The sequence below is a fragment of the Physeter macrocephalus genome, chromosome 21, assembly GCF_002837175.3.
Source record: "Physeter macrocephalus isolate SW-GA chromosome 21, ASM283717v5, whole genome shotgun sequence".
Lineage (NCBI taxonomy): Eukaryota > Metazoa > Chordata > Mammalia > Artiodactyla > Physeteridae > Physeter > Physeter macrocephalus.
The window spans coordinates 93,339,000-93,347,190 of record NC_041234.1 but is presented as its reverse complement, the minus strand read 5'-3'; the positions used below and the strand labels follow the sequence as shown (position 1 = coordinate 93,347,190).

At 44.8% G+C, this 8,191-nt stretch overlaps 1 protein-coding gene across 3 annotated transcripts in view; it reads left to right on the top strand.

Moving 5' to 3' along the window:
* The window catches only part of LOC102974379 (uncharacterized), a 28,176-nt gene extending 25,199 nt beyond the window's left edge, over window positions 1–2,977 (top strand). For 2 of the 3 annotated variants that reach the window (XR_008616346.1, XM_024128105.3), the window contains one exon: window positions 1,498–2,977. The gene's annotated coding sequence lies outside the window, so the exon portion shown is untranslated. The remainder of the gene's footprint in view (window positions 1–1,497) is intronic. The other variant, XR_008616345.1, reaches the window with a different exon arrangement.
* The last annotated feature ends 5,214 nt before the right edge of the window (window positions 2,978–8,191 follow it).

The following is an 8,191-nucleotide window of genomic DNA, read 5'->3' as shown; positions in this document are numbered from 1 at the left end:
TATACAAAGGAATTTTACACAGCCATAAAAAGAAACAAAATTGAGTTATTTGTAGTGAGGTGGATGGACCTAGAGTCTGTCATACAGAGTGAAGTAAGTCAGAAAGAGAAAAACAAATACCATATGCTAACACATATATATGGAATCTTAAAAAAAATGGTCATGAAGAACCTAGGGGCAAGATGGGAATAATGATGCATACCTACTAGAGAATGGACTTGAGGATACAGGGAGGGGGAAGGGTAAGCTGGGACAAAGTGAGAGAGTGACATGGACACATACACACTACCAAATGTAAAATAGATAGCTAGTGGGAAGCAGCTGCATAGTACAGGGAGATCAGCTCGGTGCTTTGTGACCACCTAGAGCGGTGGGATAGGGAGGGTGGGAGGGAGGAAGATACAAGAGGGAAGAGATATGGGGACATATGTATATATATAACCAATTCACTTTGTTATAAAGCAGAAATTAACACACCAATGTAAAGCAATTATACTCCAGTAAAGATGTTTAAAAAAATAACAATAAAAAATAAATAAATTTCTGTTGTTTGGCCGTGAAGAACAAAAAATACTTTATTGCTAAAAATGCTAACCACCATCTTGAGCCTTCAGCAAATTGTACTATTTCTGCAATAGAAACAGAGATCACTGATCACAGATCACTATAACATATAATAATGATGAAAAAGTTTGAAATATCACCAGAATTACCAAAATGTGACACAGAGACAAGAAGTGAGCAAATGCTGTTGGAAAAATGGCACCAGTGGACTTGCTTGATACAGGGTGGCCACAAATCTTCAATTTGTTAAAAAAAAAAGAAAAAACATAATATCTGCAAAGTGCAATAAAGTGAAGCACAATAAATGAGGTGTGCCTGTATATACAGTGGAATATTATTCAGCCACAAAAAAGAATGAAATCTTACACTTGCTACAACATGGATGGACCTTGAGGGCATTATACTAAGTGAAATAAATCAGAAAGACAGATAATGTGTGATCTCACTTTTACATGGAGGAATCTAAAAACAACAAACAACAACTCCCCCTCAATTAAAGAAAACAAGCTCATAGAACATATTGTAGGTTGCCAGAGGTGGGAGGTAGGAGAAATGGGTGAAGGGGGTCAAAGGTACAAACTTAAGTCATGGGGATGTGTAATGTACAGTATGGTGGCTACAGTTAATAGTACTATTGAAAGTACTAATAGTACTAATTTGAAAGTTGCTAAGAGAGTAGATCTTACAAGTTCTCAAGAAAAAAAAATTTTGGTGTGGTGACAGATGTTAACTGGACTTACTGTGGTGATCATTTCGCAATGTATGCAAATATCAAATCATTATGTTGTACACGTGAAACTAATGTATATAAATTATACCTCAATTTTTAAAAAAGAGAGCAAAGGAGGTTCTTTGGGGTTCATGCTGTAGTTTGGAAATAGATGAGAACATTCTTTTTCCTTATTTGTTTCTTGTGGTTCCTTTTCCCTTCAGAACTCCACTAAGAGACCACTACGTAAACCCAGGAGAAGCAAGTCACCAGAACTTCAGTGTTTCTTTTCCTCTGAGTTTGCTTTTCCTGCTTGAGAAAGCAGAGGCCTGCGCCTCCCAAGCCCTGGCCAGACCTGACTGTGAGCCCAGCCAGTGGCCTTAGGCTGCCAGCACTGCTTTCCAGACCCCACCACCAGCTCTGCAGCACGTGTCCATCACTGCCCTTACACACGCTCTCTGCAGCAAAGCTAATAATAAGCTCATCCTGATTTTTCCTCCTACCAATACTTCCTTGATGCAACCTAACATTTTCTGTGATCTCAAGTAGTCACCTCTTGATTCCATGACCTAGAAATAAGTCATCCCTGCTTGAGGAAATGAAAAAGTACTTCAAATTAACACAGGTCCAAATCTACCCTGAATTGACAGCCACCCCACCAGCACCAAAAAGTTCCACAAAACCCACTTGTTCCTAATTGTACCACCAAAAGGGAAAAACGTCCTTAGATGAGAAGTTCCTCAAGAGAATATTCATTTATGCATTTGGTAGTTTTTAACATTGATTTTGTGTGATATCTCCAAGGCATATTTTGACAACATATTAGAATTCCCATTTTCACCCTTTTTGGGTCAGTAGAATTTTATCCATAATTGTTCTTTTTTGTTTTTGTTTTTTTAGACGACTTTAGGGCTACCACTCCCTACTTTGCTTTACCAAATGCTGAAAAACAACAGCAGGAGGACTTGAACTTTAAGCTCTCAACCCCATCCGTCTCATTGCAACTAAACAGATGCTAGTTACTCCTATCGTGTGTTCTCTGGACCAATTACTCCCTTACACCAGTGCTGAAATATTTACAGAATCATTCATTTTACCTCAGAGTTTATGCTTGGTTTTGAATATTTTAAATAATTTAGCACTGTTGAACCCTCTTATAACCCAGCTCCTCAGTGCATTAATGTAAATACTTCCAGGTCAGATTGAGTCCCAACATGACTGCATGGAAGATAGAAGTATTGCTTTAAGGAGGGCTAACATCCTCCCTAAAGGATACATGTGTTAGGAGGACTTGAATTTTATTGGAAAAAACATATCTATATATATTCAGATGGATAGATACCACAGGTGTAGGAAAAGTGGCTCTGTTCTATTTTTTCTTATTTGGGAATGATGGGCAGTTTCCATAAACTGTAATTTACTGATCCCATTTACTACCCCTTAAAGCCCCCAAAGTTCAAAAACTTATTTTCCAATCATGGAAAAGGCAATAAAAACAAACCAACCTGAGAATGTCCATGACAAAGATGTCCAAGTCCCAAAGCAGGTTTTAGGGTGGCTGCCCTGCCAGGTTTTTTTTCAGGTTTACTCACCTGCACCCTGGCTTCAGTATCATCCATGTGTCTTGCAAGCTCCTTTCTGAGAGAAGAAAATCACAAATGTTCAGTATTCTGAGATGTGGATGAAATTAAATATATGGATGTTATTTCACTCTTGTTTTAAATTTTCTATCCCCTTCATGCCCCCCACCACAGTACACTTTTCTGTAATACCCAGCTCCAGGCTCGCCTTAGCAGGTGGTTTTCCCTCCCACGCAAAATTTAATGGGGCACCAAAAAAATCAGTAATCAAGATAAATAATGTTTTAGTGCAGTATTTAACAAATACCCAAATTAGTGCAAAAATAGCCCATGATGAAAATATTACCAAAATTTAAACATAGGTAGAATCTGACCCTGCACTTGCTCCACCGTGCCTCATGCACGGTTCCAACAAAACGTTATTTACAAAACGGGCCTCCGGCCAAAGTTTCCCTACTTGATGGATTTAAATACCGCATGAAAATATTTACCTTGATGCCCAGTAGGTACTGCCCCCACCCCAGAGTCCTGGGGGAGGGGGCCCTGGTGGCCTTGGGCCCTCTAGGTGGCTTTTGGCTCAGACTCCGGAAGAGAGCCAGAGACACCCAGAGACAACCGAGCCCCCTGGAGATCTAGGCACCTCCAGGGCTAGCCGCGTACATGGGGAACACGGCGGGGTACCCAGTGCGGTGTAAAAGGCTCTCCATCCGTAGCTGCAAAGGGGTGAATGTGATGCGGTAGAAGCGCCGCTACCTGTCCCCAGGCTTCCGCCCCTCAGGGACCTGGGGAGGTCAGCTCCTGCTGCCGCTGCTTTGTGGGCTCCTGGCCGCCGCCTCCTCGTCCTCCCCCGCCCCAGTTCGGACCATACTGCCTCCTCTTCACCTCCCGCTACCATCCATCGCTGAGATCATGCAGGGCTTCATATCTGAAAAGGGGGAAAGGCAAAGAGAGAGCCTATAAGGAGGCGAAGGGCCGTCACTGAGCCGCAGCGGCGTCCCGTCCACTCGCCTCTCCCAGGGAAAGGGCGTTTCCTGGGCTTCGCCAAAGCACCTGTCCCGGTCCGGGCACTGGCCTTGTGGTTCTTCCCGGTCTCCACCGACTCCAGGCTGTGATAGCCGGTATCATCGAGGCTACCCCAGTGCCCCCCGCCACGAGCCGAGGCTCCACGTCTTGAGTGCTGTGGATGAAGCTGTGCTGGGATCTGCGGGGATGCCCTCGTCGGGGATAGAGCTAGGGCCAGTGGCCTGGTCAGGTCCTCTTTTTGGTGCCTGGTCCCGTTTATAGCGTGTCTGTCGCAGGTGCAGTGCGTACCCGCTCCTGGTTAGTTGCCCGCCCCAACCTGGCCTGCGGTGGGTGGGACCCGCTGAGGCGTGCACGAGGCCAGGGAGTGGCCGTAAAGGGGTGCCAACTTGAGGCGGGGGAGGGGCAGGGGAATGAGATCTCACTCGCCCCCGGGGCCTGGGAAAAATGTTGGGAGAACATCTCTCAGCCTGGCCCCTCGATGGGAGCAGGCTCGTTGCCCTTAGTTACCCCAGAGCAAGAGACACAGAGGTGGGGCTGGAGAAAGTGCGCGGGGCCCCAGCAGCCCCAGCCCGGTCACCACCCCTTGTCGTGTGGCCAACCCCCCGAAAGTCGGTAACTAATGGATGGGACTCTGGCTCTGTTCCATTCGCCCGCAAAGTCCACGAATCATATGAAATGATTAGGGAGCTGCTTACTCTGGCTCCCTGGGGCGCATTATAGTGGGAGCTTGGGGCTGTGTTTGCAGAGCACTCTGTGTGCTCAGATGCCTGCTACAAGAAACCCAACCTGTCCCTTGCCGAATGCAACAAGTACTCCAGATTTGTACTAACCCACGTCAGAGTGCAAGTGTAGAACCCTGCCAGTGATCAGTGCTCCCAAGAACGCTTACAGTGCAAGGGGCTCTTCCTTCGACTTTGGACGTAACTGTGGAGCTATGCATCGTCCGCTGGACTCTGCTCCACACCTCTGGCTGCAGGTGCCCTACATAGGTTCATGTTTGCCCTTTACTTGGGCCTGTGTTGTAGACCAGGGAGAGTTTCCATCTTCCCCATGCTGCCCTTTTCTCCTGCACCCCATCTCCCACCCCACCCCTCCCACTCTGTCTCTCCTCTAACTTCCGGAATTCTTTTTTTTTTTTGGTAGCTCTCTCTTTTTTAAATTATTATTTATTATTTTATTTTTTTAAACATCTTTATTGGAGTATAATTGCTTTACAATGGAGCTTCCCACTAGCTATCTAATTTACATTTGGTAGTGCATATATGTCCCTGCCACTCTCTCACTTCGTCACAGCTTACCCTTCCCCCTCCCCATGTCCTCAAGTCCATGCTCTAGTAGGTCTGTGTTTTATTCCTGTCCTACCACTAATCTCTTCATGACATTTTTTTTTCTTAGATTCCATATATATGTGTTAGCATACGGTATTTGTTTTTCTCCTTCTGACTTACTTCACTCTGTATGACAGACTCCAGGTCTATCCACCTCATTACAAATAACTCAGTTTCATTTCTTTTTATGGCTGAGTAATATTCCATTGTATATATGTGCCACATCTTCTTTATCCATTCATCTGTTGATGGACACTTAGGTTGCTTCCATGTCCTTGCTATTGTAAATAGAGCTGCAATGAATATTGTGGTACAAGACTCTTTCTGAATTATGGTTTTCTCAGGGTATATGCCCAGTAGTGGGATTGCTGGGTCGTATGGTAGTTCTATTTTTAGTTTTTTAAGGAACCTCCATACTGTTCTCCATAGTGGAATTCTTGTTCCCCACCAAGAAGGGCCAAATGAAAGCCAGGCCAGATTGAGGGTTTTATGGTTCTTCAAAAGGTGTTTACAGGTCCCCGGGGGCCTGTTAATATCCTGAATATTAAGAATAGCTTCTAACCATGGGTCCTGTGCTTGACATTGTACATGATTTATCCTATTTCTACCTGCACAATCATCATTATCATCATCCCCTTTTCAAAAGAAATTAAACCAGGGTGGAATGGCTCAACCTCACTCATAGACAAGCCCTGCCCTGTCCTGATGATGAAGTGGTTCCACTCACTGCACTTTCAGATGTGGCCCCTCTTCCACCAGTGAGTTGGAATAGAGAAGGAGGAGCTGGTAGACAGAGCCTGGGCTGCTGTGTCAGCCAACCTGCCTTTGAGGGGACAAGGGGATTTGATTAAGCAGCCTCTTAGGTACCTTTACCCTGGAGGACATTAATCATTTTTTGTCATTAATTAATTCCATTTATAAATTCTTTAAATGTCTCATTCTTAATGACACTTTAGTGCAGTGTGGAGGAGAGGAGGTGATGTGAGATTTGTGCATGCATCACTAATGTGCTCTTTGGAAGCTTGTCTTTGGGAGTAGTAGTTACTTACATCATGGGCAGTAACACTTTGGGATTGAATATTTCTAATAAAACTTTACAGATGACCACACCACACTGCTTTATATTCACCACTTCAGTCACTTTCTATTTATTTATTTATTCATGAGGGTCTGTAAGAGGCGAGATGGTTATCCTCTGGCGGTTCTCAATGAGGACAGGATGTTTTCCTGTGAAAATAATGTCCCTCCTGCCGCTTTTTGTACCTGTGAGCATCAGTCAGTAAGCCTATGTCGGCTGCTGTATACAGGGCCCTGTGCCAGGCGATGTGGGGAATGTCACAATGCCTGACCCAGCCATTGTGCTGTGGGTTCTCAGTCTCGAGAGGTAGATCGGCCCACACCAGAGAAAGAAGCCACAAATTATGGAGGCAGATTGCCCAGCCCCACCATTTACTCACTCTGTGACCCTGGGCAAGTTGGCTGACCTCCCTCTGTGCCTCAATTGCCACAGGATATCATGATGGTACCTGCCTTACGGTGTTGTGAGGTTTAAATAATGTAATAAAGATAAGGCCCATGGTGAGCACTCAGCCAACATCAGCTGGTGCTCAAGTAAAGGGATCAAGAGTGAGTCAGTCTGTATCCACGTCCCCACTGACCTGAAGATGTCAGGTGAGGAGTTATTGGGAAGAACACAAGAATGTATACATGTAAAACATGTAGAACAGTGCCTGGAACAGTAGGTAAATACTTGAGCCATGAGAGCTATTGCTATTATATGTATTGCTATTTTCATGTTATTGATGAAAACTACCTCTGATTCAGAGATTCTTACCCAAGTCACTAGCTAGGAGTGAGAATTGAGCCTGGATAGAGAGGATGGTTAGGAATTCAATATAGTACAGAGCCCAAGCAGAAAAGACTTGAGCCAAGACCCTAGGCTGGGAGCAGGCAGGTATGTCCAGGAATCTATAGACTGTGCACGCTGGGAGATTGGAGTATCATAGGACATGAGGTTGAAAGGGAAGAAATCAAGATGTGGCCGTGCTGTGCAAAACTGGCGGGTATTTATTCTATACGGAAGGGGGAACCAGGAGATACTTCCAGCAAAGAAGTTACATAAGCCCATGCATATTTTGGGAAAGTAACACAGGCTGCAGAGGGTAGGAAAGGAGAGAGGCGGAAGCTAAAGTTAGGAATCAAGTAGGAGTTTGTTGTAAAAGTAAGCCCAAATGAGGGCCTGGCAAGGGGAACTGGAAGAAGGGGAGAGTCAGAGCACTCATGGATTTGAAGATGATTAGAGGGAAGAGTGTTGAACGGCTCTGCAGTTTTGAGCAGGATGACTGAAGGATGGTGATGCCATTATGCAATTTAGGGAACACTGACTTGTGGTGGTAAACAAATAGTGGGGGTTACACACGTTGAATCTGAGATTCACGTGCGACTCAATGAACGCTTAGAAACATGATCCTGGCATTCAGGAGAGAGAGCAGAGATAAAGACATAGATTTGTAAATCTGGAGTGTGAAGGGATGATGGTTGAATCCATGAGAGTAGAGGAGATCATAAAGGGATAAAGGGTAAAGTGAGAATTCAAGAGTGCTAAGAACTGGGCTGTGGGCAACAACTACACCTTGAGGAGCGGGGAGAAGAAAAGTCAGCAAACAAGACAGAGAAGGAGCAGTTGGAGAGAGAGGACTAAATCCCAAAGACTGCAGATTACGGAAACCAAGGGAGGAGAGAAATTCAAGAAAGAGAAAGCAGCCAGCTGTGTAGAGAAGTACGAAGAAATAAAGAAGACTGAGACCTGGATATGCTGTTTCGGAAGTCCCTACTGAAGTAAGAAAGTGTTTTGTAAGGCAGGAGTCATATTCAAGGGATTGTAGAGAAAATGGGAGGAAGAAAAATAAAATAAGTTGGCAATAGGGCTTCCCTGGTGGCGCAGTGGTTGAGAGTCCGCCTGCCGATGCAGGGGACACGGGTTCGTG